The sequence below is a fragment of the Megascapheus bottae genome, chromosome 1, assembly GCF_031878675.1.
Source record: "Megascapheus bottae isolate mThoBot1 chromosome 1, mThoBot2.hap1, whole genome shotgun sequence".
NCBI classification, from domain to species: domain Eukaryota; kingdom Metazoa; phylum Chordata; class Mammalia; order Rodentia; family Geomyidae; genus Megascapheus; species Megascapheus bottae.
Window position 1 is genome coordinate 8,240,862 of NC_143509.1, and position 7,545 is coordinate 8,248,406.

Consider the following 7,545-nt stretch of genomic DNA (forward strand, 5'->3'; position numbering starts at 1 on the left):
CCTTTGAGTTTCTCCTGGAATATATGAAGAGTCTGAACAAATACTTCTGTGGAACTATTCTAATTCGTTCTTCAAGCACAAGCATATATTCTGAGAGACAGGGTACTTTTGAGGTCTGTGTTGTAATTTCAAGGCTCCTTACAGTAGCTATTAGGCCTGGTATGCACCCACGTTCATTCTGAATGACTGCAGTTCTGATGGGCTCAGAGCTGAGTATCTCGTGCCTGTGGTGCTTGACCCTGGAAGCTAAACACTGGCTGCCCTCACAGGAACCCTAGAGTTGAGCCTTGAGCTTTCATCGACCTTCAGTCGTCGGGGAGGTTTGGAGTCAATATTGCCTTGTCATGATCTGGATGAGTAGATGAAGTCATGTGCACTCAAGGTCATTTTTCATCAAGCAGAAAACCATTGGCAAGAGAATATGAATAACTTTAACTCTGAAGGTCAGGAATATTTTTTGTCTGTTATGGAGGTTGAACTCTGCCAGTGTGTATGGGCCTTGTCTAGGCCTGTGGGCGAGCTGGACATGCCTGTACATCTGGAGCTGAGGTGGTGGTGAGACGTTGCCCCATTGCTGGACTTACTGAATCTAGTTGGAACTGGTTGAAAGAGACTGGTGAAGTGTCTGTTGTGTTAACTGAAACAGGTTGGCACCACTAGTGAGTATTTTATGTTCTGTGTACAAAATGAACCCACATTGGACCTGAATCCACTGTAAACTGGACCAGAACTGAATCAAGATAGGTAAGTGCTGCCTTTGGGTGAGTTGAGCCTACCTGCAGAAGGTTGCTTCTGGTCAGGTAGAAAGTGGGCTGAGTAGGGGGAGGAATTTCCTTCTCAGCTGGTTTGCACAGCCTCTCTGGATCTTTTTCTGGTTGTGTGTTGGATGTTCTGCCGAATGAAGTAGGGGATCTGGGAATGGCTCACACAACCACCCACCCACTGCCCAGCACTACAGGGGACAGGAAGGAGAAGCTAGGCTCAGAGGGGTCTGTGCTGCTGGCTCCGGAGCTGGTGGTATGATTAGCTGAGTGGGATGAGGGGCTGTGTCTAGAGAACACCCCCTGCTAGGTTGAACCCTCTTGGTGAAAATGATGTGGTGAGGACACAGGTGGTCACTTTACATGGCTGTGGAAGGGCTCCTCTGTGTGTTTCTCCTCTTCACTCTACCCTCCTCCCAGTGCTTTCATGGACAGGAAGTGTTGTTTTTTCCAGTAGCCTGGTGGTGAACTGCCTGGCTCCAGTTTGTCTCTGCCAACTCACAGGCTGAAGCCCAGACTGAGGGCCGCAGCCTGCGTCCCCTGTCTTTCCACCAATCATCTGTCCCAGGGATATACTTGAAATGATTTAAACTCTTTTATTCACCAAATATTTTTAATGTTTTTATATTGCTGTCACTATTTATGTGTGAATCTATTTTTTGGGCTCTGGTCCTGGTGCTAAACAAAGTGTATAAGGCTGTCCAAATCTAAGAAATAGTTTTTATCTACCAATGCAGAATTGAATTCTTACAATATATTCACAGGGAATATCTTGTTAGGCCATAATACACACACACATACACACACACACACACACACACACAATCATTTTGTCTTTATCTTTCTCTCTCGGTCTGTTTGTCCCAAACAGGTTAAATGAGAACCTATGAAGTCCTAAACAGGATAAATGAGAAGCTATTGACACAGCCCAAAATCATAAGAGGCACTTCCTTGTGTACACATTTGTGCGGGTCCAAGGTCACTGACCCCACAGTCATGGTCACTGACTCCACAGTCAGTCACTGACCCCACAGTTGGTCCCCAACAGTTAGCAATTCTAGCTCCTCAGGAAATGGCAATCAGAAGTTCATGGTTACAGTAAGGCTGCTGGAGAAGTGCAGAGGCCTGTTTTCCCGAATGAAGTAAGCTCCTCACAATGCATACCCTCTCCAAAAACTGAGGAAATGAGAGTTTTGACTCAATGGTACAGCACCATCCTTAAGCAAGGAAATCTCAGCAACAACTAATTTTCTACTGTAAAGATTTAGTTACTCAGTTCGTTGGTACTGAAGAACCAACACTCAATCATGTAGTTTTTCTGGTTGGTCTGCAATGTAAAACTGACCTAAGTGCCAGTGAATTACTAGAAAACTTGAAATACAGTTAACTAGTATTTGTTTGAAAAACTGGAGTTATAAGCAGTGATGTTTTACCCTAAGTCTAATGCTATGTGTAGCTATAATTTACTAGAAGAGAAAAGCCACTATTATAAATTTTTAATATTTGGTCTATGAAGGTGAAATGTACATGGTTGGAGTGAAATAATTTTTGTCATGAACGTAGGGAATAGATAGAAAGATGCTTTCTGTCAACAACAGTAAAATTATCAACTAAGGATATACTGGAGTAGCACCCAAACAAAGTTCACACTCTTATCCCAGCTACCAGAGAGGCTATCTGAAGATCAAGGTTAAAAGCCAGCTGGGGCACAAAAGCACCCAAGACTCTTAACTCCAATTAACTTCTAGAAAATGGAAGGGGGGCTTGCCTCAAGAGTAGGGTGGTTGACTTGAGCTGCAGAGCTCAGGGACAGAACCCAGGCGCAGGGGTAGGGTGGTGGCCTTGAGTCTAAGAGCTCAGAGACAGTGCCCAGGCTAAGTTCATACTCCATGACCCAAAAAACACTAAATAAGTAAAGTTCAGACTTTTTTACATTTATATTCTTACAGAATCTACCTTACCACAACAGAATGTCATCCTTCGGTGTTATGGAAATAAGCCTGTCAGAAACAGCCCAGTAGTTTGCCTTTAGAGATCAGCCTAGATAACCTCCTGTGGGCTAATGTAACATATCAGTCCAATGCATACAAAGCAGTGGTTTGGATCTGATAAAATCATAACTCGCTTCCTTATGCATGGCTTATCACAAGTCCAGGATTTGGGGAAGCTTAATATCAGAGCCAAGCTAAACCATATCTTTTGAATATTTCTCAATGATATAGGTGTACTTTACTTCCTTCTTGTGTCACTTACATTTTCCTCTTCTATCTTCAAGATTTTCTATCTGTCCTGTGAATGTTATTAAGTCAGTCTGGCTCGGAAAAAAATGTTTGAAAACCCATTTTAACTATTCAGCAAAAAGGCAGGCTGAAGATATAGTTCAAATGAGCAAACAATCTGAGCAAACAGAATGTAAAAAGGAGATCCTGAATTGAAACCCTGGTATTGGACAGAAAAACACCACTGGTGTTATCATTCCTTTTTATGTCAATCCATGAAATTGTAATTGTGCCTATATGTATACTTAGAATAGCACACATATAAGTATTAGAAAAGTACTACCTCTCTATATTCAAAACTAGAAACCTATACAAATTGTTTCTGTGCATGTGTGTGAATTGTGAGCATGCAACTATCAATAATACAGGGGTTTCTTCAATCTCCAGTTATGGGGATGCTGATACTTGGACCAAGCCGATGTCCCTTACTCTTGGTTTTTCTTCAAGTGAATTTGAGATGAAAACTCAACTGTCCAAGGAACCACTCACGTCCCTGTAGATTAGGTATTGAATGGCACTTTCATTGCTTCCTCCAACTCACTCAAGCCTTACGAGATCCCCGTATCATAGAGTTCATGTACCCAGAAAATCAAGCAGCCTAGAACCAAATGTAGGTGCCAGTGGATTAGGTTTGTCTATGCTTAGGTAATTTCACTAGGAAACAAGATTTTCAATTTTCTTTGAAAGATATTATGGAAGAAGGGGAAGGAAGGAATTACACTGTCCCAAATGAAATACACTCTTTTCTTGAATTATATAATTGGAGTCCATCTACATATCACCTTTAAAATAACAAAATGCATCATAGGAAACAATTAGGGGACTAAGTTATAAGTCTAAAATAACTCAAAACAAAAGGGCAGGAGCCAGGATATCTGGCTACCAATTAGAAAGTCATGACTTCAAAGACTGCTTAAAAAACATAAAGGTCTGTTTCTGTCCGATTTTATTGAGGTAAATTATTCATATTAAAAACTTGCCACTCAATCCTTACTAAATTCTTTCCTGGGCCCACCATCTGCAGACATTCATCATTCTTTACAAAGTAACAATTTAAACATTGAAAACATATATTCCTCCTTCAGGAATCTATCCTGATATAGCCAGGACCTTTCTAAGGGTGGATTGTACTAATGAAACTAGAATAATCAGGTATTCAAGCAGGTAGATTTTATCAGATTATATAGTCAAGATTGTTGCTTGTGCAAAAACTACATAACAAATAAACTTCCTACCTGCTGTTGTCAGCTCGTGGTTTGTACAACTTGCTCAGGGCACTTTTGAGCTCATTGTGCCTCAGGCTGTAGATGAAGGGGAGGAGTGACCACTGTGTACATTGCTGAGGACACAGCACTGTCCCTGGGAGAATGTGACAGAGCTGACTCAAAGTAGATCCCCACTGAGGTCCCAAAGAATAAGCAGACCACGGACAGGTGAGAGCCACATGTGGAGAAGGTTTTGTACTTCCCACTTGAAGAGAACATTCTCTGCACTGAAGAGATAAACTTGTAGTAAGAGAAAAAGATCCCTAAGATAGGAAGGAAACCGAAAATGGTAGCAATAATGTATTTAAATAAATCATTAATGAGTGTGTGCTTACAGGAAAGTTCCAGGACTTGAGAAGGGTCACAGAAGAAATTCAGAATTTCTACTTCCTTGAAATTGGTCATCTGTAATGCCACCCACACTTGCAGCTGTCCATCCAAGAAGCTGGTGACAAATGACAGCAGAATCAAGAAGACACAGAGATGAGGGTTCATGATGAGAGGGTAATTCAGGGGGTGACAGATGTCCGCAAAGCGGTCATAGGCCATCACACTAAGAAGCAAAACATCCATACAACCAAAAGTGAGAAAAAAAGACACCTGGATGAGGCAGCCCACATAGGAGATGGTTCTGCTGTGAGTGTGGATGTCCACCAGCATCTTGGGGACTGTGATGGAGGTGAATCCAATGTCAGCTAAGGAGAGGATTGAGAGGAAGAAGTACATGGGGGTGTGGAGGTGGGAGTCAGAGGTGACAGCCAGGATGATGAGCAGATTTCTGAGCACTGTGATCAGGTACATGGACAGAGAGCCCAAAGAGCAAGAGTTGTATCTCAGGATCATCTGAGAGTCCAGGAGGTAAAATTCTGAGACGTGTGTTAGATTGCACTGCTCTGCATTAATTAGAGTCCTTTGATATAAAGAGAGAACAATACAAAATGAAGAAGTCAGAATTCCACAATGATTTTGAACTCAAATATGCATAGTTGATATTGACATTCTGTTCCACACTTTTCAGTTGTGACAAACCCAATAATCCTAGATTGTTTTATGTCTCATATATTCCGATTTACGTATTCATTGTAGATACTCAACTGTGTTAGAACATTACAGGCAGTGTTTTCTGATCAGAGAAAATACAGATTATTCTTCACTACAGCGTAATGAACAGCAGTTCTCTTTTAATCTCTGAAATTCATTTCCTTCCAATGTGTTTGCAAGCTCCTAGATTTATGCATTCTTGCTTTGTTTCCTAATTTCTCTCTCTCTCTTGCTCTCTCTCTTGCTCTGTCTGTCTGTCTGTCTGTCTGTCTCTCCCTCCCCCTCCCCCCCCTCTCTCTCTGTGTGTCTGTATGGGGCTAATATTGCATTGGAGATATTTAGGGGGATGTCAGGGGACTGGAAGGTAATAGGCTCTTCTATGATTGTGCATGCACAATTCATAGAGCTCACAATTTGCCAAACTGGTGCCGAGAAAATCATCTCTAAGGATCCACTAACATGGATGGCGGGTCAGGATCAAAGGCCTGATAGAATAGTTTTGAAGCATGTCCTTTGATAAACAAAGCTGGTCTAGTCTATGCATAAATGACATGATGCAAAGTATGGCTAATTATATGCTATACAGGAAGGCCATTCTGCGTTGCAATCCCTTTGGACAGTTTCCAGACAATTCATAAAGGAAATATCTAGAATATCAGTGTCTTGAATAGGCGACTACCGAGAAGGAATGGATCACATGTAATCAGTGAACAGACAGTGGAGAATTTTTTTACAATACTCAATGTTCATGTATAAGACGAAGTGTGGATATTAATGTGGCAGGTGGGGAAGGGGGAGAGGGAGAATTTTGGAAGGTGTGATCGGGTTTAACATGCATTGTACATGTACATGAATGTCTTAAATGGAAAGTTCTGTGTAAAAACAAGTGAAGAATTAATATCTCTGAACCGAGGCTGCACTGTTGGCTCCCATCTGTGATCCTAGCTACTCAGGATGCTGTGAGTGAAGATCAGGTTTTTAAGCCAGCATGGGCAGGAAAGTCTGTGAGACTCTGATCTCCAATAGACTCCTCAGCAAAGGCTGGCACTGTGGCTCAAGGAGTGGCGCACTGGACTTGAGCCACAAAACTCATGGGCAGTGTCTAATCCCTGAGTTCAACCACAAGGACCGGCACAAAAAAATGTTAAAAGCAGAATGTAATGTATATTTAACTCTCATCAATGACTCATGTGAATTGCAAAATTCTATTTAGAAATGCCAGTTAAATGCACATGGTGGTATACTATGGCAGGTTACAGAAGTGACATCAGGACACACAAAGCCTCCCCATACTTCAAAACTATAAACGATGAGACACACTTTTCATATGATTTATTTTAGGCAGTTTCATTTGTTTGAACCATATTTTACATGCAAGTGAACCTTCTGTCATGTGGGAAAGTGTATTTAATATTTTTCTAGGTTAAATAGCAAGGAAAGTCATTATTATTTTTTTCCTGACCCAAAACACTAACACATGAAGAAAAGCTCAACATTTCTGGTCATAAAAGAAATGCAAATCAGAACAATTCTAAAATTCCACCTCACTCTAGTTAGAATGTCCTGGATCAAGAAAACTAATAACAACAGATGCTGGAGGGGATGTGGCCAGGAGGGATCACTACTACACTGTTGGTGGGAGTGCGAAGTCGTTCAACCACTATGGAAAGCAGTATGGCAGTTCTTCAAAGGACTAAACATAGAGCTCCCCTATAGTCCAGCATTTTCACTACTTGGCATTTACCCAATCATCCAGAAACAAGGACAGACTAAATCCACCAGCACAACAACGTTCATTGCAGCACTATTTACCATAGCAAAGATGTGCAACCAACCTAGATGTCCCTCAGCAGATGAGTGGATCAACAAGATGTGGTATTTGTACACAATGGAATTCTATGCTGCTGTCAGAAAGAACGACATCGCCCCATTTGTTAGGAAATGGAAAGACTAAGAAAAAATAATATTAAGTGAAGCCAGACTCAAAGGAAGACAGGCTCAATGGTTTCCCTCATTTTCATAATCAGTAGAAACCTTGGTCTCTCCTAGCAGAGATTTGCAATAGAGCAAAACCTGGATACAAACGGCAATATAGTATGACACTAAATGAAAGGACCTCTAGGATATAGAAACAAAAGCCATATAATGAGTGATTGTTTTCCTTTATGTACTATGTCATCTCTCACTCTTTTGTTGTCC

General features: G+C 41.3%; 1 pseudogene; it reads right to left on the reverse strand.

Moving 5' to 3' along the window:
• Positions 1 to 4,326: 4,326 nt before the first annotated feature.
• LOC150068280 (putative gustatory receptor PTE01 pseudogene) lies at positions 4,327 to 5,031 on the reverse strand (annotated as a pseudogene).
• Positions 5,032 to 7,545: the final 2,514 nt, after the last annotated feature.